The sequence below is a fragment of the Meriones unguiculatus genome, chromosome X (assembly GCF_030254825.1).
Source record: "Meriones unguiculatus strain TT.TT164.6M chromosome X, Bangor_MerUng_6.1, whole genome shotgun sequence".
In the NCBI taxonomy this organism is placed as follows: domain Eukaryota; kingdom Metazoa; phylum Chordata; class Mammalia; order Rodentia; family Muridae; genus Meriones; species Meriones unguiculatus.
This window is the reverse complement of record NC_083369.1, coordinates 117,293,981-117,321,702: the sequence shown is the minus strand read 5'-3', so window position 1 is coordinate 117,321,702 and position 27,722 is coordinate 117,293,981. Positions and strand designations below refer to the sequence as shown.

At 41.0% G+C, this 27,722-nt stretch overlaps 1 pseudogene; it reads right to left on the bottom strand.

Annotated features, from left to right (window-relative positions):
* Window positions 1-5,786: 5,786 nt before the first annotated feature.
* The window catches only part of LOC132649929 (COP9 signalosome complex subunit 5-like), a 57,572-nt pseudogene continuing 35,636 nt past the window's right edge, over window positions 5,787-27,722 (bottom strand).

Sequence of the window (27,722 nt, the reverse complement as noted above, 5' to 3'; positions counted from 1 at the left end):
ACTTTTTTCCATACACAGACTTCCTCTAAGTCTATCTCACTCTCACTCAAGGTGACACAGATCTCAACAACAGTTCATGGAGGGGAAGAACATATGAAGTTGGGAAACAAGGCCTATCTTGAAATCGTTTACTGTGCAGGGCACAAACCAGAAAAAGTCAGGTACTGTGGGGGATGCAGTGGTAAACACAGCCATGGGGCTAATTAAATGGCAGTGTGGTGATGCTCCATATCAAGCATTCAGATCTTGGCAATAACTCTGTTCTGATCAACCACTTATATGTGTTCACCACTACACCTAGCTTTAGAGCTCTCTCTCTCTCTCTCTCTCTCTCTCTCTCTCCCTATCTATCTTTCTCTATATGAATATGTGTGTGTTTGTGTATGAAAACAGGTGCTCAAGAAGGACAGAGGCTTTTAAACTTTTGGAGTTGTTGTTGCAGGTAATTGTGAGTGATGTGGATTCTGGGAATGAAATTTATGTCTTAGCAGAAGAAGTTAATTCTAATGAGCCATCGCTTTAGCCCCTAGAATTTTTGTTTGTTTGGTTGGGTGCTTTTGAAATCATCCTCAGTTACTAGAACCTTTCATCAATTACAAATACTTGTTCTAAAGAATAACTGCACAAACCACTCAGACACCAATCTCAGTTAGATATTTTTGGTTTATTAAACACACACCCCAAGACTAATCATGATGTGAGACACAGAATGAACTCAGTAGACAATCTGTGATATCAATCTCTTCTTGGGGCAGTCTTATTATAGGAAAATCAAGTTCAGAAGACAAGGGGGAGCACTAATACATTATAATACATTTTGAATAACTAGGCTAAGTATTATCAGCTAGCCTTTAAACTGTCTTCAAGTGAGGTAAGTAAGTTAGTAGTTATCTATGACTCAAGCTATTTTTGTTAACAAGATAAGCAGTTTTAACATATTTAAAACAGTACAATTATGAATAAAAATTCCAGGCAACAATCAGTCCAATTGCAGGTGCACAATGAAGCCTAAAGTGTATCTACAAAGAAACTCATTTGAAAAGTACATGTGACCATGAGGTTGGGTTATGTAGCTAATAGGCTTAGAATTCAGTGTGGTCTCTGAACAATAGCTTAGAGGTCAGCTGGTTATAAAGTACATAGGGCATTTCTTCTAAGGAGCGGTAACAGTCTAGGGAAGAAAGAGTCTGGGATAATCATTCTGGAAATTTGGTGTAAAATCTGCCTTTCAAGCAAGAGGTTGCTGAGGTCTGCCTCCACAGATAGCTAAGAGGTTACCAGGACATTAGCAACATCCATGTCCAGCCTTTTGGTTTGAATGCAGTTATTTTATCTCTTTGATTGAGTAGAGTCCACTGTGTGCTTAATATTCATGTTTTGCCTAGTGATCTGGGGGTGTAAGGACCTTTGTGCCCTCAGCATCGGGTTGCCTGTTAAAGAGTGGAACTCTCCTGAAAGTGGGAGAATTATCCTCAGGCAAGGATGAGCTTCCTAACTGATTATTGAGCCCACTGTGGTCAGTCCTGAAAACATATTCACACAACCAACAAAAAAGAACTTCACAAGATTTTTAAAAGATCTATCTATCTATCTATCTATCTATCTATCTATCTATCTATCTATCTATCTATTTTGTATACAGAATTCTGCCTCATAGTACAAGATGAACATTCCAGAGGCATTTCTGTCCGTCATTTTTATAATTTACATATGTTTCTGTGTGACATTGTCCTAAGAATACACTTAAATATCTCTGGTTTTACAAAGTGACCACTTTCAGAAGAGGATTTTATTTAGCATGCTTAAGAGTAGGCAAACCTATATGTAAAGATATCCAGACTCCTTAAGTAAAATCCCAATGTTTCCTTGGTTGAAGAACATCATTTCTTTGGAAATAACTCCCATTTTCTTCATGCCCACCACAGGGGGAAAATATCTTTCTCAGGTCTTCTGTATTGGCTGTCATGATGGTTATTCTTGGTAGTCAAATTAGCTACCTCTAGAATTAACTAAAACACTAACAGTTGGGAATTGTGGGGGATTTATCTTGATTATAACTTTTGAAGGGAAAACCCCTTCTTTAATCTAGATCTTTTGAGGTGATAAGATTCACCTTTAATCTAGGTGCCACATTTTTTTTTTTTTTTTGTTGTTGTTGTTGTGTTTTTTTTTTTTTTTTTTTTTAATTCTGGCATATAAAGCCACTTGAAACATCCAGACACATGGATTAAAACATTACTGGATTGGTTGTATTTAAGAAAAATCCCATAAATTCAATTTTACCAATAAAGACTCAGGAGCCAGACGCTGAATGAAAGCCTATTAGCTCAGAGAGGCAGAGAAAGCACCCAGGTGACCTTTCTACTCAGCCAAAGTCCTGTGGAGGAGGAGTGTTCTGGGTGCCTAGCTGCAGTTTCAGTGCTCTCACTGAGCAGGTCTGAATGATTCCTTGTGGTGTTCTCTGCATGCTGCTGCTGGGTACTGTGAGGGGAACTCAGGCAAGCTCTGAAGCTGCAACATGGTGAGCCCAGGGTCACTGCCCACAACAGGGAGGAGCATGTGGTTGAACAACAGGAGATGGTATGGTGGGTCATCCCTGGGGCTGGGTAGTAAGGTCCCTTTTAATCCTAGTCAGTCCCTGGATCTGGAAGGCTCTGCATAACTAAACTTTGGGGGCTGGATCTAAGCAAAGCATTTGAAGCAGGAGTTTGTGTGTAGAAACATCCTTGGCAGAAAGCCAAACTCAGAGAACCCTAGTATTTCTACTATCTTTTACAGATTCTACCCTTAGCATTCTTTTAACATTTATGTGTAAGACACATTTGGAGTTAATTCTCTGGAGGCTGTGAAAGGAATCTCGTGTGTTAGGTAGCACTCCATTATTAAGCTGTGATGTACAAGACTAGACTAGATGACAAAAAGGATTTAGCAATGCTTAGGAAATAGTGACACCAAGTAGAATTTTGCTGAGGGAAGACTGCCTGTAAAACATCCCACAGATAAGTAGTATGCTAACCAGGACTGTTAGAGATTAGAATGCTTAGATACACATTTGGTCACCAGGATTGTCCAGACATTTGGCTCCAAACCAAAAAAGGGGGGACACTGATTTAAAAATATCCACTAGGCACATCCTCATATCAAAGGACAGGCCTCTAACAAGGTGCCCAATGGTCCATTACACCTCCACAACTGACACTAAGGCCTGGTGTGCCATACAGGTGTTGAAGTAACTTTTATTCTCCTGATGTAATTTTCCTTTCACAGGCTTTCTGCTTCCATCTGCGAACCTAGGCCAAGTCCTGGAAACTTCTAGACTCCATCCAATCTAACCCAGGCCTAGAATGTTTTCAGCTTCTGAGACTTACTGATGAATAAGCTCACCCTTTCTGCTCCTATCTCAACTCTTGCTGGCTAGTTCACGTCTGCTGTTCTGACTCAAACTGTTCTCCAAGCTGACTGATTAAATACGTTTTTCTTTTTGTTTTTGTTTTTGTTTTCTCAGTTTCTGACTAAATTGTTCTGCTTAGCCTCATACTAATTCTGGCAATATGTTCTAAGCTTCTGGCTCTTTCTCTTTCTCTGGCTTGTTCTGTCTTTACGTGTGTCTAGTTTGTTCTCTTTTCAACCTGTCTCTGTAAAACTCTCCCAGTGAAACTGCCTCTGTATTTCACAAACTCAGCTCCACTGCACTGCCTCTCAACTCACTGACTCATCTGAACTGCTTGAACAGAACTGACTAGAACTGTAAAGTCTGCATACCCTTGCCTCCTGAGTGCTAGAATTAAAGGCATATACTACCACGCCTGGATCTAAGGTTTTCTTTACCTGAAACTTGCTCTATTCCAGGCTGGCCTTGAACTCAGAAATCTGTTTGCCTCTGTTTTCTGGGATTAAAGAGGTGTCTGTATTCTAGTTAGACCACACAGACCTACAAAGTGCTTGAATGTGGTTTCTTGCCATAGCAGCCATGTTCTGAATTAAAATTCCTCTACACAGAGTTTCAGTTTGCTTTTTGAGAAAAGCACAATTTTGCCCTATGGGCAAGTCTAAACTGGTTGACACTGCTTTGAAGAGGAAAAACACTGTTGTGTTGAGAGCTGGCCTGATCAAGAAAGGTCATCACAGCAGAAGTGGGTGATTACTTTAGGCCCACACTATGTCAAGCAAAAGGTGATGAGCGTATGGAAAAGAGCAACTAGAAACTGTCACTAATTGAATGCAGACTCTCCTAGATATCAGTGTTAAATAATACAGGGGGCTACAAATATCCACATAGCAATCATAGGCCATAGAGGCCAGAAGGCAAAACTCTGTGATCATGAAGGTAGGCCAACAACTCAGTTGTGCTGCACAAGCATGAAAAGGGATGGTGTTGTGCTCTACCACATCTCTGGTTCACCATCATCTCTGGTGTGAGAGCAGATGAGAAACAAAGTTCAACTAAGGTCAGGTGACTGAGAAAGAAGTACATATATAGATAGTGTACTTACTATACTATACTAACATAGTGAGATTGGTAGAAACTTTAGGCAGTGGGATGTAGTGGAAGGAAGTGAGGTGACTAGGCACACCAGCTTCCTTAAAGTGTTTTTAACTGACTATGCTTCCCAGCCACCAAAAAATAAGAGCGTTTCATTTTAAGACACTCTCAGCATGTATACTGGGTTAGAAACAACTGGACCAATCTGAATGAAGAATAAAACCTGACACTTTGAGCAAAAATAAAACTTTCTTTCTTATAAACTCATTATCTCAGGTATTTTGCCACAATAATGGAAGCTAACAAAAAGCTGTAAACCAAGTAAGAGCAAAGACAAAAGATACTTGTTTTGTCCTGAGTTGGATTCCCAGGACTTGCTTGATGGAAGAAGGAAACTTGACACTTTCATATTTTCTTCTGACCACAGTGCCTGAACCCACATACATGTACACAAACACATACACACTTACAAACAAATAAATAAAAGAAGCTTTTAAAAATTGCTATGGCTGTCAGGCATGGTGGTGTACTCCTTCAATCCCAGTACATGGGAGGGATAGGCAGGTGGATCTCTTTGAGTTGGAGGAAATCCTGATCTACAAAGTGAGTCCAGGACAGCCAAGGCTACACAGAGAAACACTGTCAAAAAAATTAAACCCCCCAAAACTAAACCTTACATTTATGTATTGTGTGTGTATGAGTACCATGTGGATGAATATACTATATGGAAGTCAGAGTACAACAGGCAGGAATTAATTCTTTCTCTTGTATGGTCCTGGGGATTGATCTTAGGTTGTTGGATGCTCCAGGGTGGAAATCAGGTTAGCACATGAACAATGATCTTAGGTTTTCAGCCTTGGCATCAAGGACCTTTATTCACTGAACCACCTTGCCATCCCAAAATTGTGTATTTGAAGGTCAGCAAACATGTTACTGTAGACCTGTAGTATTTGTCTCCACTGTTAATTTTTTGTGGACACAGTATCCTGTGCAATAAAAAATGTTTATGTTTATGTGAAAGATATGAGCTATATTAATATAATTACTGAGGAATAAACATAAATAAAAGAGTAATTATTACCTAAATAATTTGACTATTATCCTAAATCAATTTTTACTACTATTTCAAAGGTACTATATATTATCAAATGCATTCTGTCTGAGTTTTCTTATGTGTTAAAAAAATCTTTGACTAAATCATTTCTGAGTTTTTGGTGCTGGGGTTGAACTCAAGGCCATGGGAGTGACAGGCATGTATTCTGCTGTTGTGTTACATCCTTGGCCCTGATGTCTGGTCGACTACTCACTGTTTGCAGTGCACAAAAAAGTCTTCTATTTTATTAAGTGGTATAGTCTGATACTCAGAACGTTCTTCATCAGGAGATTTGTAGCCAGAAAGGAAGAAAGAAAGACAAAGAAGAAAGAAAGAAGGAAAGGAAAGAAGGAAAGAAAGAAAGAAAGAAAGAAAGAAAGAAAGAAAGAATGAAAGAAAGAAAGAAAGAAAGAAAGAAAGAGAGAAGGAAAGAAAATCCCCTTAGCATATTCTATAGCTTATTATGGATGGGATGAAAATCTGGAAAACCAATTAGTAAGCATCAATATTTTAATAACAGCTGGGCCTGGTGGCTCATACATGTCAATTTCAGTACTTGGGAGGCAGAGACAAAAGGACTACTGACAGTTGTGAGGACAGCATGTATTCAGCTCCAGGAAAGCATGGGCTATACAGAGTGTGATTTTATCTTAAAAGCAAAACCAAAGCAAATAACAAATCCAAGAAGAAAAAAACATTCCTCCTACTCACCTCCAAAGCCATTAGTTTCTCTAGGCAGGATTTGGCATATGGCTTAAATTCTCTTGTGTTTAGGTGATGTTTACATATGCTAGTAATATCGATTGCTGACTACAGGCTCCCTTCATGGAAAGAGATGGATTCAGCTTATTTCTCTAGTACTTGTCAAGCTGCAAAGGTCTCACAAGCATTTCTCTTTTTTTTTAATTTTAATTTTTCTTTTTAGTTACATTTTGTTAACTCTGTGTCCCAGCTGTATCTCGCTCCCTCATTCCCTCCCCAACCCCACACTCCCTCCCTGGTCTCCTCCCTGCCCCTTTCCAAGTCTACTGATAAGGGAGGACCTCCTCCCCTTTCATTTGAGCCTGTTTTATCAGGTATGTTCAGGGCAGGCTGCACAGTCCTCCTCTGTGGTCTAACAGGACTGCTCCTCCCCTGGGGGGGGGAGGTCAAAGAGCCTACCCTTGAGATCCTGTTAGAAATAGTCCTTGTTCCCCTTACTTTGGAAAACTACTTGGTTACTGAGCTACCATGGGCCACATCCGAGCAGAAGTTCTAGGTTATATCCATGGACGGTCCTTGTTTGAGTGTCAGTCTCAGAAAAGACCCTGTGCCCGGATAAAACCCTTTGTCTGCCAAGATTAATATTTAACAACTATGTTATCTTTTTATTTGAACTGTGGCAGTTTGCAATTTTGTATTTGAAAAGTTTTCTACAGTAAAAAAATATCAAACAGGATGGACATATAGCTTGCCTCTATCCCTTAGAACTTTAAAAAAAAAGATTGTATAAAAATATGAGAAGCTAAATTTGGATCCCAAAACCCACACAAAGAAGGACTAGTTAATACTTATAGTCGGGGGAGCTGGAGACAGATTCCACAGAAGCCAGCTGTATAAGCCTGGTGGCTGGTAGCTCATTTGCAGTGAAAACTAAAAGAACCTGCCTCAAACAAGGAGGAAGGAGAAGACTGGCACCAAAGGCTGTCTTCTGACCTGCACACCAGTGCTTGTACTCATGAACACATGCCACTCCTGTGGTGACTCACATCTCTACTCCCAGTGCTTCACAGGTAAGTAATTTCATGGCTAGTATAAACTACCTGAGACTGTGAATGTCCTGCTTATCTTCTCCATCCAAATTACCTTTGGATATGTCCAAAGGGTATCAAGATTCACTTTTCCTGAAGATATTGTTCTGGTTGGGTTAATCTAGAAGAGATATATGCTTAATATTGGTCAACATAAACCATATGTTCTAGTGAGTCAAGATCAGAAACCCAAAACAAGCAAGTAAATATAGCACTATATATTTGTAAACTAAACTAGCAAACCATCTGAAAAAGATAACCAAAATAACCAGAAAAGTTCAATAAAATGGGAATATTCAGTTATTTTACAGATTAGATTTAGTTACCATATCATCAAAGAGTATTTATTATTATTATTTAAGCTGTGCATGCTATTCAACAAGGACATATTTTTGAAACAAACAAATCAACTGAGAATCTTCCCTCCCTTACCCAAATACTTTAATAGATGAACAACTATTAGTTTCCTCCTAATAAAATCCAGATTGCATCTAAAGCACCCTGGACATAGAAGAAGACAGGTTCTAGCCATTTCTGCTTCTCCAATTCAGTCCACCCTGATTAAATGCCTATGCAGAGCAAAGAAGATGACATGGGTTCTATGATTTAACTTCTTATCACAGAAGTGAAGTGTGAGGTGCAAGAGGGTTAAGACACCAGAGCTTAAGCCTTTATCACAGTGTTTTAATTTTTCAGTATTCTTTCTTTAGCAAATCTTTCTGAACAACTTAAAACACACACACACACACACACACACACAGAAACATAAAACAAGCTTGGTGTGGTGGTATATGGCATTAACCTGAACACTCAGGCAGAGGCTGTCTGGGAGTTCAAGGACAGCCTGGTCAACATATCCAGTTCTAGGATAGACAGAGCTACATAACAGAGAGACTCTGTGCCAAAAACAGTAACAAAACAAAACAAAATTAAACCCATACAAAACTTATATAGGTTGGAGGGATACCTCAGAAGTTAAGGGTAGTTGCTGCTCTGGCAGAAGGAAATGGGTTTGGTTCCCAGCACTCACATCTAACTCCAATTCCAGGGTATCCCACTGCTACTTCTGGACCCTACAGGCACCAAGCACATGTGTGGTGCACAAAGATAACATGCAAACACTCATAAAGATACAAATTTTTAAATATTTACTGAAGCTAGAGGACTGAGGATATAGCTTCATGGTAGAGAGAACTCTTAAATAGCATATGAAACCCTGACACCATAAAAACAAAAGGTAAAATGAAACAAAAAAAGTGGAGCCACTAGGATGGTCCTATGGGTAAACGTGCCTACTGTCAAGCCTGAGGACCTGAATTTGGTCCCTGAGACCGACATGGTGGAGGGAGAGAATGGACCCCAACAAGCTGTCTTCTCACCTATGTACATGGGTCATAGCATGTGTATGTCTCTCCCCCAGCTCCTGATACAAACGTACAAGAAGGAAGACAAACAACAAAAATTAAAACTGAAATAAAAAAATGCTAAAAAGAATGTGGTACTCTACACTTATAGTCCTAGTATGCTAAGCACATAATAGGAGAATCAGGAGTTCAATTTCAGGAGGTAATGACCAACCTGAAACACATGAGACCCTCATTCATTCATTCGCTTATTTATTTTTACCTTATGTATGACTCCTTGAATATATGTCTTATATCGTGTCCTTGGAGGTCAGAGAAAGGTTTCAGATACCCTGGATCTAGGTTGTAAGCCTTCATATGGGTGATAAGAATCAAACTAGAGTTCTTTAGTTCTTTGCTAAAGCAGAGACACTTTTTGTTTTGTTTTGTTTTGTTTTGTTTTTTTAATGCACGTACCACCACTGCCATGAATGGTTACTGGGAGTGCAAGTTAAGCATCTGCCTACTAACATCAATCCCAGAGAGCCAAGAGCTTTAACCTGGGTAGCTCTGGTATAAGCTAACTGCATTTTCAAGGTGGCCACCTTAATACATGAAAGAAAAAGCTTGCTTGAGGTGTGGTAGAATCTCAGATATTGTCATTTACAGGTTTTATGAAGCACTGTGGTCTAGTAGCAGTGTGAAGCACATGCTTCTTTGAAGCTAAAGAATTTCTGAAAAGACACACATGCATGCAGTGTAAAATTATCAAGGTACCAGATCAAGGCTATCCACTCTCTTTCTGTACCTTTTCCCTCATCTCTCTCTTTCTCAGCCCAGACATTATCACTAACATCTGATATACCTTCACAGGAATATGCTGTAGATTATAAAACATATCTGCACATAGATGCATATCACATACAACATACTTAAAAAATTGAACAAAAAATCTTGATCTTGTTCTGTGTAAGTATATAAGTAACTTAAGGAAGAAAAATAGCCTAGTCCATTAGATTTCACCTCACACTCATCAGAATGGCTAAGATAAAAAGCTTAAGGAATGATGCATGCTGGAGAGGATATGGAGAAAGTGGAACCCTCCTCCACTGTTGGTGGGAATGTAACCTAGTACAATCACTTTGGAAATCAATCTGGTGCTTCTGCCAAAATTTAGGAATAATGGTACCTCAAGATCCAGCTATACCACTCCTAGGCATATATCCAAAAGATACCCCACCACTCACTAATGACATTTGCTCAACCACGTTTGTAGCAGCTCTATTCGTAATAGCCAGAATCTGGAAACAACCTAGATGTCTCTCATGAAGTAATGGATGCCGAAATTGTGGTACATTTACACAATGGAACAGTACTCAGTAATTCAAACAAGGAAATCATACAATTTGCAGGCTAATGATGGGAACGAGGAAAGATCATCCCGAGTGAGATAACCCAGAAGCAGAAAGACACAAATGTTATATACTCACTTATAAGCGGATATTAACCATATAATATAGGATAAACATACTAAATCTATAGCCCTCAAGAAGCTTAACAACAAGGAGGACCCTAGGGAAGATGCTTAATCCACATTCAGAAGGGAAAACAGTATTGATTTGAAAGTAGTAGAAGGAACAAGACAGGAGGTCCACCAGGGACCTCGGATAGACTCTACCTACCTGGATATTGAAGGAGAAACTTAAACTCATAGCCTAATTTTGGGAAGAGTGGCAGAATTATTAAGAAAAAGAGATAGAAAGAAGAGGGAGATAGAAAGACCTGGAGGGGACAGGAACTCCACAAGGAGGAAAACATTGCCAAACTTCCTTGGCTGAGTGGGGACTGTAGAGACCTATACTCCAACTATGGACCATTCATAGAGAGGACCTAGAACCCCTGTTTAGAGAAAGCCAATCGGCTGCTCAGTATACAAGTGGGTTCCCTAGCAAGGGGTGCAGGGGCCGTCTCTGACATTAACACAGTGGCAGGCTCTCTGATCACATGCCCTTGGTGGGTGGAGCCTTGCCAGGCAACAGAGGAAGATGATGCAGTCAGCCTTGATGAGACCTGATACTCTAGGGTCAGTTAGAATAGGAGAAGTTACTCCCCTATCAGGTGAGTAGGGAAAGGACATAGAAGGAGATGAGGGAAGGTTGGTGGGACTGGGACAAGAGAGGGGGCTGCAGCTGGGATACAAAGTGAATAAATTGTAATAAATAAATATATAAATAAAATTACTTTGAAAAAATTAGATTCACTCTTCTCAGGAATAGTTAATTCCTAAATTTCTTCATTTTTTTTTTCCAGTGTTGAGGGATTCTGGAGATATTGAACTCTGGGCTCATGAATGCCAAGCCTACATATTTTTTTTTTTCAATTTTAAACACAACTGACACTGACTATGAAAATTTAATTGAGAAGGACTCCTTCCTCCAACCTAGTACTATAAACCTCACAAGATTTTTAATACTTTACATGAAAATTATTCAATTTTAATTGTAAATTTTAATGTGAAAAGGACAGTTTTAAGCTCAGAAACCCAAAAGTCATCTTGAGACTCTTAAGAGTTACTAAGTTCTAAGAAACCATATTTTTACCTGTTTGTCATTTTCTGTGTTTGCAGCCATTTCCTCATATGTGGCAGCCTGAGAATTTATTTTGGTTTCAGTGACCTCTACAGACAAAACAAAACTGCCCATGATGATCATGGTCCCACTGTCCTCTTTACCAAGCACCAAGCCCATCACTTCCAGGTTGCCTCCTGATCTGGCATGCATCACGATTTTCAGTAGAGCCAATGTTGAGATTTTGCAGTATTTAAAGTAATGCTGACTATAAAACAAAATCACAGTACAATCAAGGTTCTTACATAATATACAATTTCAAAAGATTTTTTATGAAAATAAATAAATACTGAAGGGATCTGTAGTGATGGAAGAGGACTGTAGAATGGGGGGCTGGGGGGGAATAAAACAGCATCTACAAGCACTGGGAAATAGCTTCACGAGTCATCATCATCTCTGGCCCCCAGGGAAAGTGAAGATTACAAAGTAAACTTTAATATCCTATTGAAGTGAAGGAATAATATGATCAACTCGATAGGCCTTTTTATCTCCATTAACATGTAATCATCATAGCTTTGATTATGTTCTCAGTTCTAACTTTATGACCTAAATTTATTGATTTATTAATTAAATTGCAACCACAAGCTGAAAGAACAGAGACCATCTTGGAAATCAAAACATAAGTTAAAAATTTGGCTCTTCTGTTTACAGGGAAAAGAGAGAAAGATAATCACTACTATGGCTCATTGCATATGGCTCATCTAGAAGCTTTAAATAAATTACCTCATCTAATCTTCATAACATCATCAATAGCTAGATTTACTTTTATCTTACAGGTAGGTAAGTTTAGATACTTCAGTTTCCTAATGCCAGTCAACAGTTTAACTGTTCAGAGGTGATTTTCAGTTTGGTGCTCCTGAGTTCATTACTGTAGTATGATAATGAGGTGAATTTCTGAATGCATTTGTTTATTTCCCTATTTACAGAATAGGAATGAAAGTACAGTACTGGACTGCCATGATTATTAAACGACATGAAAATCTTTAATCCAGTGCTAGGCCACGGTAAGTACTCAATAAATACTTTGAAAATTGAATAATGCCAATTAAAGCCAGCTTTGCTACCAAAACAAAACACCTGAAAATAGTGAGACAGTTTAGACAGCATCCATTGGTGAGTTTTCTTTACTCTCCTTAACACAAGCAGCTCCATGAAAAATCTCTTGACTTGTATTCAGTCCCAAAGATACATGGATTTGTGGCATTTGTGTAGGAGCTAAATAGCCTTTAAGCTCTATTTTAAAATTTCTGACTTCTGTGAATTGTTGTAGTGGTATTTTAGAAAACTAGTACGACTTGGTGTACAGTTTCATGAAAAAAAGTGATTTAAAAAAGTGCTTATGGAGTGCCTTCTTTCCCTTCATTTTTTTTTTTTAAATCACTGGCTTGTAAATTTGATTTCTGAAAACAGCTGTGCTCCTCAGTTTGGAAGTCACTTATAGCTGCAACAAGGTGCATGTAGTCACCAGGTTCAAGGCAGAATTATGAAATTTATGAAAATAATCATGTTGAGAACATGACATCGTAAGTCATCCCTTACACTCCCTGGAGAGACAATTCAGTTAAAGAAACTTTCTAAGAGGGGAATGGAAACAGGCTCTAGAAGAGGGGTTAGGCTCTGCTGATTCAGAAAATGCAAACTAAAAACATATAAATAAATTTTTTCACTAACTTAAAAGTGGATATTAGACTTAGAATATAGGATAAACATACTAAAATCTGTACACCCAAAGAAGCTAAGCAAGAAGGAGGACCCTGGATAAAATCATTAATAATCACTCAGAAAGGCAAACAAGATGGACGTCAGAAGAGGGAGAGTGTAGGGAACAGGACAGGAGCCTACCACAGGGGACCTCTGAAGGACTCTACCCAGCAGGGTATCAAAGCAGATGCTGAGACTGCTGGCCAAACTTTGGGCAGAGTGCAGAGTGTCTTGTGAAAGAAGGGGGAGATGAAGGACCTCGGTGGTAGGAGGGGACAGAAACTCCACAAAGAGAGCAGCAGAACTGAAGGATCTGGGCAAAAGGGTCTTTTCCAAGACTGATGCTCCAACCTGGGCCCATGCATGGGGATAACCTAGAACTCCTGCAGATATGTAATCCATGGAACCTCATTATTCAAGTGGTTCCCTAGTAACTGGAACAGGGACTGTCTCTGACATGAACTCACCCGGCTCTTCCCTTGAGTGGGGAGCAGCCTTACTATGCCACAGAGGAAGACAATGCAGCCACTCCTGATGAGACCTGATATGCTAGGGTCAGATGGAAGGGGAGGATGCTTTCCACTATCAGTGAACTTGTGGAGGGGAATGGGAGGAGATAAGGGAACGAGGGTGGGATTAGACGAGGACAAAGTAGGGGCTGCAGGTGGGATACAAAGTGAATAAACTGTAATTAATTGAAAATAAATTAATTAAAAAAATTAAAAAATTAAAAATAACATTGTATAGAGTATATTTTTTTCTTTGGGTCACTTCACTCAAGATGGTCTTTTATAGTTCCCACCATTTGCCTGAAAATTTCATGATTTCCTTGTTTTTAATAGATGTGTAGTATTCCGTTGTGCAAATGTACCACAATTTCTGTATCTATTCCTCCATTGAGGGACACCTACGTCATTTCCAGATTGTGGCTATTATGAATAGAGCTTCTAGGAACATTGTTGAGCAAATGTTCTTGTTGTATAGTTGAGTGTATTTTGGATACACGCCTAGGAGTGGTATGGATGGATCTTGAGGAAGAGTTATTCCTAGTTGTCTGAGAATGTGCAGATTGAATTTCCAGAGAGGTTGTACAGGTTTACATTCCCAATGGAAGTGGAGGAGGGTTCCCCTTTCTTCACAGCCTCTCCAGCATGTGTTGTCACTTGGATTTATGGTCTTGGCCATTCTGATGGGTGTAGGTGAAATCTCAGGGTCATTTTGATTTGCATTTCCCTGATGGATAATGAGGCTGAGGATTTCTTTAAGTGTTTCTCTGCCATTCGATATTCCTCTACAGAGAATTCTCTGTTTAGCTTTGAAATCCATTTTTTTAAATTGGATCATTTGATGTGCTGGTGTTTAACTTCTTGTTTTCTAAGTTTCTTTTTTAAATTTTATTATTTTTTAAAATTTTTAAATTTTTTATATTAATCACAGGTTATTTACTTTGTATTCCAGCCGTAGACCCCGTCCTTATTCCCTCCCATTCCCACCCCCCCTCCCTCATCTCCTCCATGCTCTTTTCCAAATCCACTGATAGGGGAGGACCTCCTCCCCTTCCATCTGACCCTAGTTTATCAGGTCTCTTCAGGACTGGCTGCAATGTCCCCTACTGTGACCTAGCAAGGTTGCTGCTCCCTTGCGGGTGTGTGTGTGTGTGTGTGTGTGTGTGTGTGTGTGTGTGTGTGAAGAGCTCACCATTGAGTTCATGTCAGAAATAGCCCCTGTTCCCCTTAATATAGAATCCACTTGGATACTGAGCTACCATGAGCTATATCTGAACTGGGGTTCTAGGTTATATGCATACGTGGTTCTTGGTTGGAGAAACAGTCTCATGAAAGACGCCTGTGCCCAGATATATATGGTCCTTGTGGAGCTCCTGTCCTCTCCAGGTCTTACTAACTCCCCCTAATTTCATATGATTCCCTGCACTCTGCCCAAATTTTAGTTATGAGTCTTAATATCTGCTTTGATACACTGCTAGGTAGAGTGTTTCAGAGGCCCTCTGTGGTAGGTTCCTGTCCTGTTATTTGTTGTCTCCTACATCCAAGGTCCATCCCATTTGTCTTTCTAAGTGAGGATTGATCATCTAACCCTTGGTCTTCTTTCTTGTTTATCTTCTTTAGGTGTAAAGATTTCAGGATATTTATCCTATCTTATAGGTCTATATAAGTGAGTATATACCATGTGTGTCTTTCTGCTTTTGGGATACCTCGCTCAGGATGATCGTTTCTAGGTCCCAAAATTTGCCTGCAAATTTCATAATTTCCTTGTTTTTAATTGTTGAGTAGGATTGTTTTTAATTGCTGAGATGAAACCTAAGAATAATAGGAATAGATGAAAAAGAAGACTCCAGGCCAAGATGGCGACTAGCACACACAGTTTCTGAGCGGTGGGATACCTGATCTTCTGAGTTGGAGAATGGAAGGACCCCCAACCCAGGAAAACCACAGCGAGGCTTTCTGAACACCAGAGAACATCGCAGGAGGTGAAAACTTTGGCCTCCGGTCACCCGGAGACTTGCCTGGGGAAGGAGAGAAACGATCCTTTGTTCTTGCGGCACTCCCTTCCCCCAGACCTCCTTCCTCCTCGGCACAGCGGCACAGCTGACTCATCTTTCTCAGCGCAGACCTAACTGCCTGGGGTATACAGCCGCTGAGACGGAGCCCCAAGCACTTTAGCGGCAGATAAAAGCCAGCAGTACGTGCCCGGGACTCCCAGATTCGCGCAGCGGCTGCGCCATCCTCCCAGGGCACGAATCTGCTAGACACCATACTAGCTCCGCAGGATCGCCATCACGGACGGTACGACCCGCCCAATCCCACAGTGACAGAGAATACGCTATATACTCACCGAAACCAGGCAGAAACGTCATACAACCTGGACACACCAGGCGCTGGGCCTCCCAAGCTTGGAGAGCACAACGAAGAGATCCCAGGACTTCCCAGAAAGCTTTGGGACTAGCAACCCAGTCTGCAGTTACAGGGGGACGTGGAGGCGGAGCAGCACTGAACTGGCGGGGCACCACAGCCCTCCAGTTTAAGACTAACCAGGGCCAAACCAGAGAACAGAGAGCCTGGTTACCCCATCCCTGCTGAAGTGACCACCCTGAAATCTCCAGCTGCAGCAAGACCTCAGAACCTGGCAGTGACAGCAGCACAGAACTGGCGGAACACATCAAAGAAGCAGGGCCAAACCAGAGAGCAGAGAGCCCCGGATACCACGATATCGGCCAAGAGACCTGCCTGTAAGTGAGTGCATCCTTGAGAATCTGCAGTTCCCCAGATCCTGGGTCCTTCTAAATCAGAAGCCAGGCATCGAACCCCCCTCCCACCCACATACCCACTTTGGGAAACAGAGGGGCACTAGGGGCATTGAAGTTCCTGCCCTGTGGGCCTGATTGAGGAGCTAAGACAGTTAATGCCAGAAATTGCGCTGCGATCATCATTAGCGCCTGCGACATATACAGTGCAGAGCCCCTCCCACACACTCAAGGGTTCAACATTAGCCATCACTCTGTCCCTCGAGAAACTCATCCACGCACACTTACACACACAGACACGCACGCGCGCGCGCGCGCGCGCACACACACACACACACACGCTTGCATTTGCCCCGTTTGCGCCTGCGTACTTTCCTCCCACAGGTACAGCTAGTCCTCAGCACACGCTGAGAGTGCTCAGCTTCCTGAAGAACTCTCCAGACACCAGAGAGAGACAGCACCAGTCTGATCTGCAGAATCCAAAAACAAACAGGGAAGGTTTCAGATAAGCCAATGGCCAGAGGTAGGCGAAAGAACACTTCCAACATAAATCAGGACATCATGACTTCACCAGCAAACGCCAAAATCGGTGGATACACCAATTCAGCAGAAGCACAGGAAAATGATTTTAAAGTCATGCTTGCCCAATTATTTGAGGCTTATAAGGAGGAAATGAACAAGTCTTTCAAAGAGATGGCCAGTCAATTGGAGGCAAAGAAAGAAGAAATAGACAATATCCTTAAAGAAACACAGGCAAACATAGCCAAACAAATAGATACACAAGTAGAGGAAAAATTAGTGGCATATAAGAAGGAAATGAAAAAAGAAATAGAGGCCATCGTAGAGAGACAGGAATCCAAATTCAAACACATGAAAGAAATGGTGCAAGGCATGAAAACAGAATTAGAATCAATAAAGAAAACACAAAATGAGAAAACCCTTGAGCTGGAGAACTTGGAGAAAAGATCAGGAACAACAAAAGTAAGCATCACCAACAGAATACAAGAGATGGAAGAGAGAATCTCTGGAGCTGAAGACACACTTGCAGAAATGGATACTTCTCTCAAAGAAAAAGTAAAATCAGAAAAGTTCCAATCACAAAATATCCAAGAAATCAAGGATGCTATGAAAAGACAAAATCTAAGAATAATAGGAATTCATGAAAAAGAAGACTCCAGACTCCAAGGTCCAGAAAATATTTTCAAGAAAATCATAGAAGAAAATTTTCCCAACTTAAAGAAAGAGATGTCCATAAATATACAAGAGGCCTACAGAACTCCAAATAGACTAGACCAGAAAAGAAACACATCACGTCACATCATAGTCAAAACACTAAATCTACAGAACAAAGAAAAGATATTAAAAGCAGCAAGGGAAAAAGGCCAAGTAACATATGAAGGTAGACCTATCAGAATCACGCCGGACTTCTCATCAGAAACTATGAAAGCCAGAAGGGCCTGGGCAAGTATCATGGAGACTCTAAGAGATCACAAATGTCAACCCAGACTACTATACCCTGCAAAGCTTTCAATCAACATAGATGGAGAAAACAAAATATTCCATGACAAAACTAAATTTATACAATATCTACACAGCAAACCATCCCTACAGAAGATACTAGAAGGAAAACTCCAATCCAATGAAAACAAATTCACCCAAGAAAACAGGGCATACAGATAATGTCCCAACAAAAATGAAAAGAAAACAAGCAATGAAACAGGGTTAGATCATCGACTCCATTACAAAAGGAACTAACATGCATTGGTCACTATTATCTATCAATATCAATGGACTCAACTCACCAATAAAAAGACACAGGCTAACAGAATGGTTAAGGAAACAGGATCCAACATTCTGTTGCATCCAAGAAACACACCTATGCAACAAAGACAAACACTACCTCAGAGTAAAGGGCTGGAAAACTGTTTTTCAAGCAAACGGTTCCAGAAAACAAGCTGGAGTAGCCATCCTAATATCTAATAAAATAGACTTTCAACCCAAGTTAATCAAAAAAGATAAGGAGGGCCACTATATTCTCATCAAAGGAAAAATCCACCAAGAGGACATCACAATCTTGAATATCTATGCCCCAAATACAAGAGCACCGACATTCGTAAATGAAACATTATTAAAGCTTAAATCATACATTGATCCTAATACCTTAATAGTCGGAGACTTCAACACTCCGCTCTCACCAAGGGACAGATCAACTAGACAGACACCAAATAGGGAAATAAAAGCACTCACAGAATCCCTAAATCAAATGGACCTAATAGACGTCTACAGATCATTTCACCCAAACTCAAAAGAGTACACCTTCTTTTCAGCACCGCATGGAACCTTTTCCAAAATAGACCATATAGTGGGCCACAAAGCAAGCCTCAACAGATACAAAAGGACTGAAATAATCCCTTGTATATTATCTGACCACCATGGACTAAAGCTCCACCTCAACAACAACAGAAACAACAAAAAGCCGACACGCACATGGAAACTGAACAACTTACTACTCAATGACAGCTGGGTTAAGGAAGAAATAAAGAAAGAAATTAAAGACTTCCTAGAATTCAATGAAAAGGAAGGCACAACATACCCAAATTTATGGGACACATTGAAAGCAGTGCTCAGAGGAAAATTTATAGCACTAAGTGCCTGCAAGAAGAAATTCGTAACATCACATACAAACAACTTAATGGCCCAACTGAAAACCCTAGAAAAAAAAGAAGCAGATACACCCAAGAGGAGCAGACGGCTGGAAATAATCAAACTAAGGGCTGAAATCAATCAACTAGAAACAAATAAAACTATCCAAAGAATCAATGAAACAAAAAGCTGGTTCTTTGAGAAAATCAACAAGATAGACAAACCCTTAGCCAAACTAACTAAAAAGCAGAGAGAAACTATCCAGATCAGCAAAATCAGAAATGAAAATGGGGACATAACCACAGACATTGAGGAAATCCAAACAATTATTAGGTCATACTACAAAAGCCTATATGCCACAAAATTTGAGAATCTGAATGAAATGGATAATTTTCTTGAAAGATTCCATCTACCAAAACTAAGTCAAGATCAGGTAGAAAGACTGAATAGCCCTATATCTCCCAAGGAAATCGAAGCAGTTATTAACAGTCTCCCCTCCAAAAAAAGCCCTGGACCAGATGGCTTCAGCACAGAATTCTACAAGACCTTCAAAGAAGTGCTAACTCCAATTCTCCTCAAGCTATTCCACAAAATAGAAACAGAAGGAACACTACCAAACTCATTCTATGAAGCCACAGTCACCTTAATACCTAAACCACACAAAGACACAACAAAAAAAGAGAACTTTAGGCCTATCTCTCTTATGAACATTGACGCAAAAATACTTAATAAAATACTTGCAAACCGAATCCAAGAACACATCAAAGATATCATCCACCATGACCAAGTAGGCTTCATCCCAGGCATGCAAGGGTGGTTCAACATACGGAAATCCATCAATGTAATCCACCACATAAACAAACTGAAGGAGAAAAACCACATGATCATCTCCTTAGACGCCGAAAAAGCATTTGACAAAGTCCAACACCCATTCATGTTTAAAGTCTTGGAGAGATCAGGGATACAAGGCACATACCTAAACATAGTAAAGGCAATATATAGCAAGCCTATAGCTAACATCAAACTCAATGGAGAGAAACTTAAATCAATCCCACTGAAATCAGGGACAAGACAAGGCTGTCCATTGTCCCCATATCTCTTCAACATAGTACTTGAAGTCCTAGCCAGAGCAATAAGACAACTAAAGGAGATCAAGGGGATACAAATCGGAAAGGAAGAGGTCAAAGTGTCACTATTTGCAGATGATATGATAGTATACATGAGCGACCCCAAAAATTCAACCAGAGAACTCCTTCAACTGATAAACACTTTCAGCAAAGTGGCAGGATACAAAATCAACTCAAAAAAATCAGAAGCCCTCCTATATACCAAAGACAAAAAGGCTGAGAAAGAAATTAGGGAAACAACACCCTTCACAATAGCCACTAATAACATAAAGTACCTTGGTGTGACTCTAACCAAGCAAGTGAAAGACCTGTTTGAGAAAAACTTCAAGTCTCTGAAGAAAGAAATCGAAGAAGATATCAGAAGATGGAAAGATCTCCCGTGCTCATGGATTGGTAGGATTAACATTGTGAAAATGGCCATACTGCCAAAAGCAATCTACAGATTCAATGCAATTCCCATCAAAATACCAACTCAATTCTTTACAGACCTTGAAAAAAAGATTCTCAGCTTCATATGGAGAAACAAAAAACCCAGAATCTCCAAAACGATCCTGTACAACAACAGATCATCTGGAGGTATCTCCATTCCTGATCTCAAGCTGTACTACAGGGCAACAGTAATAAAAACTGCATGGTATTGGCATAGAAACAGAAAGGAGGATCAATGGAACCGCATAGAAGACCCAGAACTAAATCCACACACCTATGAATACTCGATATTCGACAAAGAAGCCAATTCCATTCAATGGAAAAAAGACAGCATCTTCAACAAATGGTGCTGGACCAACTGGATGTCTACATGCAGAAAAATGAAAATAGATCCATATTTATCACCCTGCACAAAACTAAAGTCAAAGTGGATCAAGGACCTCAACATAAAACCAGATACCCTAAATCAATTGGAAAAAAAAGTGGGGAACAGCCTAGAACTCATTGGCACAGGAGACAACTTCCTGAACAGAACACCAACAGCACAGGCTCTAAGAGCAACAATCAATAAATGGGACCTCATGAAACTGAAAAGTTTCTGTAAAGCAAAGGATACCATCATCAAAACAAAACGACTGCCTACAGATTGGGAAAGAATCTTCACTAACCCTTTATCTGACAGAGGACTAATATCCAGTATATACAAAGAACTAAAGAAGCTGAAAAGCAGCAAACCAAGTAATCCAATTAAAAAATGGGGAACAGAGCTAAACAGAGAATTCTCGACAGAGGAATATCGAATGGCAGAAAAACACTTAAAGAAATGCTCATCCTCATTAGCCATCAGGGAAATGCAAATCAAAACGACCCTGAGATATCACCTTACACCCATCAGAATGGCCAAGATGAAAAACTCAAGCGATAACACATGCTGGAGAGGATGTGGAGAAAGGGGAACCCTCCTCCACTGCTGGTGGGAATGTAAACTGGTACAACCACTCTGGAAAGATATCTGGCGCTTTCTAAGACAAATAGGAATAGTGCTTCCTCCAGACCCAGCTATACCACTGCTAGGTATATACCCAAAGTTTGTTCAAGTACACAAAAAGGACACTTGCTCAATCATGTTTATAGCAGCTCTATTTGTAATAGCCAGAACCTGGAAACAACCCAGATGTCCATCAACGCTGGAATGGGTACAGAAATTGTGGTATTTTTATACAATGGAATACTACTCAGCAATCAAAAAGGAGGAAATCATGAAATTTGCAGGCAAATGGTGGGATCTAGAAAAGATCATTCTGAGTGAAATATCCCAGAAGGAGAAAGACAAACATGGGATATACTCACTTATATAGATCTATAAGATATGATAAACATAATGAAATCTATACACCTAAAAAAGATAATCAATTGAGTGGACATGGGGTAAGATGATCAATCCTCATTTAGAAAGACAGATGGGATGTGCATTGAACGTATGACAGGAGTCTACTGAGCGCATCTGAAAGACTCTAACTAGCAGTGTTTTCAAAGCAAAGACTCATGACCAAACCTTTGGCAGAGTACAGGGAATCATAAGAAAGAAGGGGAGTTAGTCTGATGGGGAAAGGATAGGAGCTCCACAAGGACCAAATATATCTGGGCACAGGGTCTTTTCTGAGACTGACATTCAACCAAGGACCATGTATGGATATAACCTAGAACCTCCACTCAGATGTAGCCTGTGGTAGCTCAGTAACCAATTGGTTTCCCAAAGTGAGGGGAACAGGGACTATTTCTAACAGGAACTCAATGACTGGCTCTTTGGTCTCCCCACCCCCGAAGGGAGGAGCAGTCCTGTTAGGCCACAGAGGAGGGCTTTGCAGCCAGTCCTGAAGATACCTGATAAAACAGGATCAGATGAATGGGGAGGAGGTCCCCCCTATCAGTGGACTTGGAAAGGGGCACGATGGAGATGAGGGAGGGAGGGAGGGACTGGGAGGGAATGAGGGATCGGGACATGGCTGGGATACAGAGTTAATAAAATGTAACTGATAAAAATAAATAAATAAATTTAAAAAAAAAAAAAAAAAAGAAGACTCCATGCTCCAAGAACTGGAAAATATTTTTAAGAAAATAATAGAAGAAAAATTTCCCAACTTAAAGAAAGAGATGTCCATAAACATACAAGAAGCCTACAGAACACCAAATAGACTAGACCAGAAAAGAAATACTTCCTGTCACATCATAGTCAAATCACTAAACCTACAAAACAAAGGGAAAAAGGCCAAGTGACATATGAAGGTAGACCAATCAGAATCACACCAGACTTCTCATCAGAAACTATGAAAGCCAAAAGGGTCTGGACAGAAATCATTCAGTCTTTAAGGGAACACAGATGTCAACTCAGACTACTATACCCAGCAAAGCTTTCAATCAACATAGATGGAGAAATCAAAATATTCCATGATAAAACTAAATTGAAGCAATATCTACACAGCTACCCAGCCCGAAAGAAGATATTAGAAGGAAAACTCCAATCCAATGAAAACAACTACACTAAAGAAAAAATAGTGTACAGATAATTTCCCAAAAAAATTAAAAGAAAAAAACCTGCAATGAATCATAGTAAGACCACCAACTCTACAGTAAAAGGAACTATCGGTCATTGGTCACTATTATCTATCAATATCAATGGACTCAACTCTCCAATAAAAAGACACAGACTAATAGAACAGTTGTGCAAACAGGATCCAGAATTCTGCTGCATCCAAGAAACACACCTATGCAAAAAAGGTAAACACTACCTTAGAGTAAAGGGCTGGAAAAATGTTTATCAAGCAAATGGACCCAGAAAACAAGCTGAGGGAGCGATCCCAATATCTAATAAAATAGGCTTTCAACCAAAATTAATAAAAAAAGATGAGGAGGGGCACTTCCTTCTCATCAGGGAAAATTCCAACAGGAGAACATCACAATTTTGAACATCTAAGCCCCAAATAAAAGACCACCTACATCTGTAAAAGAAACATTATTAAAGCTGAAATCACACATTGATTGGAAGCCTTAATAGTGGGAGACTTCAACGCTCTGCTTTCACCAAGGGACAGGTCATCCATTCACAAGTAAAACAGGAAAAAAAGGGCACTTACAGAGGCCCTAAATCAAATGGACCTAATAGATGTCTACAGAACTTTGCACCCAAAACCAAGAGTATACCTTTTCAGCACCTCATGGAACATTCTCCAAAATAGACCATGTAGTTTGTCACAAAGCAAGCTTCAGCAGATACAAGAAGATTGAAATAATCCTTTGTATCCTATCTGACCATCATGGTTTAAAGCTGGACCTCACCAACAAGAGAAACAGCAAAAAGCCTGTACATAAATGGAAACTGAACAACTTGCTACTCAATGACAGCTTGGGGGTTGCTGGTGGGGCCATGGTGTCTTGATTTTTGTTGGGTGAGTTCTTACTCCTACCTTTGTCCATTTGCTTATATGTGATCTTCACTGTCTTTTCCTTGAGTCTGAACTTCAGACTGGAACTGTCTTTCTCTGGTGTCTGGAATATTCTTCAGGAAAATCAGGGAAGTCCAATGTTTTGAGAGTGTGTGTTGTTGCTTCAGTTGTACCCTAGAGAGGAAAAGCTGCTGGCACAGATTCATTATTGCGGGGGAGTAAGTGTGTGTGTGTGTGTGTGTGTGTGTGTGTGTGTGTGTGCTCCCACGCATGTCTAAGTGTGTCTTGATGGGTAGTGCTAGAGAGTGTAATTGGGATATGGGGGTTGGGAGGAAGCACAGGAGGGGATGTGGATGCTAATGGTGTTAGCAAGCACAGATTGTGGACACAAATCCCTGTGCAGGTTTCCTGAATAGCCAGTGGTCTCCAATCTTTGGAAGGCTCTGCAGGCTGGACTATGAGGTCTGTGGCTGACACTGCAGGTTGGACAAGTACTCTGTCGTGGGCTCTGTGTGCCCAGCCCTCTGCTCTGTGCTAGAAGCTGTGAACACAGCAGGCTGTGCTGTGCTCTCTGATTTGGGAAGCGCTATGTGCTTCCTCTGCCTCCTCCCCCTCAGGCAAGGCTGGTGATCAGAGTTCCTGGGGAAAATGCCAGGGGTTTGAGTGTACTTAGTCTCAAATCTCAAGGAGGAGGATTTGTGCTTGGAACAGGTAGCACTGTGTTTAGGCAAGCTGTTTGCACTGCGGGGTGCTTCCTCTGCTTCAGCTGCTAGTTGTGGTGCCTCCACTGCTGCCTCCATGTTTGCTGCGGTACCTCCGCTGCTTCCTCTGCTGTAGGCTTGGCTACCTCTACTTCTGCTTCCACCCATTATTATGGAAGTGCCTGGGAATCGATTCCCCAGGTGAAGTCCAAGGAGATGTTCGCTGACAAACTGTATCCTATTGGACTCAGATCAGGGTTTGTCTCCCTTCTCCCCAGACTCTTCTACCATTGTTTTGGGTTTTACAGCCCCTAGACTCACCAATTCAGAGTTTCAGCTCCTCTGAATATGGTGCATGCTGGTCGCCCCAATCTTGGATTCTCCCGGTGTTTAACTTCTTAAGTTCTTTATATATTCTGGATATTAGCCCTCTGTCAGATAGAGGGTTGGTGAAGATCCTTCCCAATCTGTAGGCTGTCGTTTTGTTCTTATGACAGTGTTCTTTGCTTTACAGAACCTTTTCAGTTTCATGAGGTCCCATTTATTAACTGTTGATCTTAGAGCCTGTGTTGTTGATGTTGTGTTTAAGAGTTGACTCCTATGCCAATGAGTTCAAGGATCTTCCCCACTTGATCTTCTTACAGATTTAGTGTGTCTGGTTTTATGTGGAGGTCTTTGATGCACTGGGACTTTAGTTTGGGGCAGGGTCATAAGTATGGATCTATTTACATTTTTCTACATGTAGATATCTAGTTAAGCCAGAAGCATTTGTTGAAGACGCTATCAATATTCCATTGTATGGTTTTGGATTTTTGTCAAAAATCAAATATCCGTAGGTGTGTGGGTTTATTTCTGGGTCTTCTATTTGATTGTGTTGATCCTCCAGACTGTTTCTCTGCCAGTACCATGCAGTTTTTATTACTGTGGTTCTATAGTACAGATTGAGATCAAGGATAGAGATAACTCCAGATGATCTGTTGTTGTACAGGATTTTTTTTAAACAACTGTGGGTTTTTTATTTTCCATATGAAATTGAGAATTGTTCTTTCAAGTTCTGTAAAGAATTATGTTGGTATTTTGATGGGAATTACCTTGAATCTGTAGACTACTTTTAGCAGGATGGCCATTTTCATTATGTTTATCCTATCAATCCATGAGCATGGGATATCTATCCTTTTTCTGATATTTTCTTATGGGCCTCTAATAACTGGAAAAGCACACACTTGAGATCATTCTCCTGTGCTTCTGATGTTATTAAAATAGCCGTTGATATTTGGGGTTGGTGATGAAGGCAAGTTGTCCTGATTTTTTTGGATGTGTTCTTATGCCAATCTTTAGCCATTGCTTATCAGTGGCTTTGGCTGTTTTTTCCTCTAGTCTGTACTTCCAAACTGGGTCTGTTTGTCTCTGGTATCTGGAGTATACTTCAGGAAGATGAGAGAAGTCCACCACTTTGAGAGCAGATGTTGGTGTTTTAGCTGTAGCTAAGGCAGGAAAGATGCAGGTACATACACAAAATCATGGGAGTGTGTGGAAGTGTGCCTTGAAGGACAGTGTGCCTGAGTGTTTAGATGCCTGGAATGGTGGAGCATAAGTGCAGGATTGGGTGCGGGTGCAGTTCATGGGCACAATGTGCCTGCATGGGTGCTCTAAATGCATATAGGCCTGTGGTACTGTCCTCCCATTATTCAGATCTGTCTGGGATCTAGGAATTTTTTGCCTGGACTCCACTAGGAGACCCACAGAAGACGGGCTTCAATGTTGAGAACACTGTCCCAATGATGTCTATGTTGCCTACAGTGTGGATGTGGTTGGAGGGATCTGATATCTGCCTGCTAGCAAACAGGGACCTTGGATCTGGGGCAAAACCAACCAGAATTAACTTAATATGGTTTAAATTTTGGCATACTTTACAGTTTATTTTTTCTTGTATTTCCAGGTATACAACCAAAGCAAATAAAGTTCATATGCCCTCTAGCTTCTTGTAATTTTTACATACTCTGGCCTTTTATAAATTTTTATATACTTTGACATTTTACAACATTTTATACATGTTTAGGTTATGATTTTTTTCTAGCTCTGATTTTTAGGTTTAAGAAAACATTTTTGGGGGGCCAAGATGGCGGCGCCAGGAGAACACTGTGTCTGAGAAACAGGACAAAACTCTCCGTGCAGCGACCAGGAGGCTGAACTCTGGGCCCTAAAACTACAGCTATCATGTTTCCCAGGTGAGGGGAGGCTCCCACAGCATGGGAATTGGTCGGGTCCACTCTCAGGCCACACAGCTAGAACCCAGAAGAGATCCCAGCTAATGCGGGCTTTGGTTCTCCAGGCTGGAGCCGCACGCTTGCGTGTCCTGATCACTTTCCCAGGCTGATTGGTGGGCACAAGGGTGCCAGAGACTGAGAGTTCCAGTTCCAAGAAAACCCCATGGGGAAGGAAGGTTGAGAGACTTATCATGGGTTACCCGGTCTTTCCCTGGAAGGTCTCACTGACCATGGGTACCCGCCACCTTCACAGCTGAGATCCACTGTGCAGAGAGCTGCTGCGCGCCCAGCTCAAAATCCCTACTTCCTCTTCGGAGGAGGCAGGGGGCATCCACCAGAATCTGCCACAGACCACATTGTCTTTACCCCAACCCGAGATTGGGACTGAGAAAACCCAATCCTTTCGAGCACTCCCGCAAATGCCACCATAACCCTGCCATGGTGGAGAGGAAAGATAAAGAGGTGCACAGCGGCTTCACAGTGCTCGGACCCCAGTGCTGCCAGAGGCTCCTAGCAAACAAACTTCAGCTCAGGATCTGGGACTGTGGTCATTCAACACATCCTGAGAATCTCCTGCATCCTGCACAATAAGGTCTAGCACCAAGTCCTATCACCGGCAGCCCCCTGACCCCTGGCAGAAAAACCCTGGCTCAGGATCGGGACTGAGAATTCCCAACCCCTTCTGGCACTCCCCTGAGAGCACAGCCATAAGCTTGCCCTGGTGGAGGGGCAGGTCAGAGGGGAAGGACAGAGAGGGAGCCTGCCACAGGACACAGCACCCCCTCTTCAGCTCACCCAGCGGCCCCTGGCAGA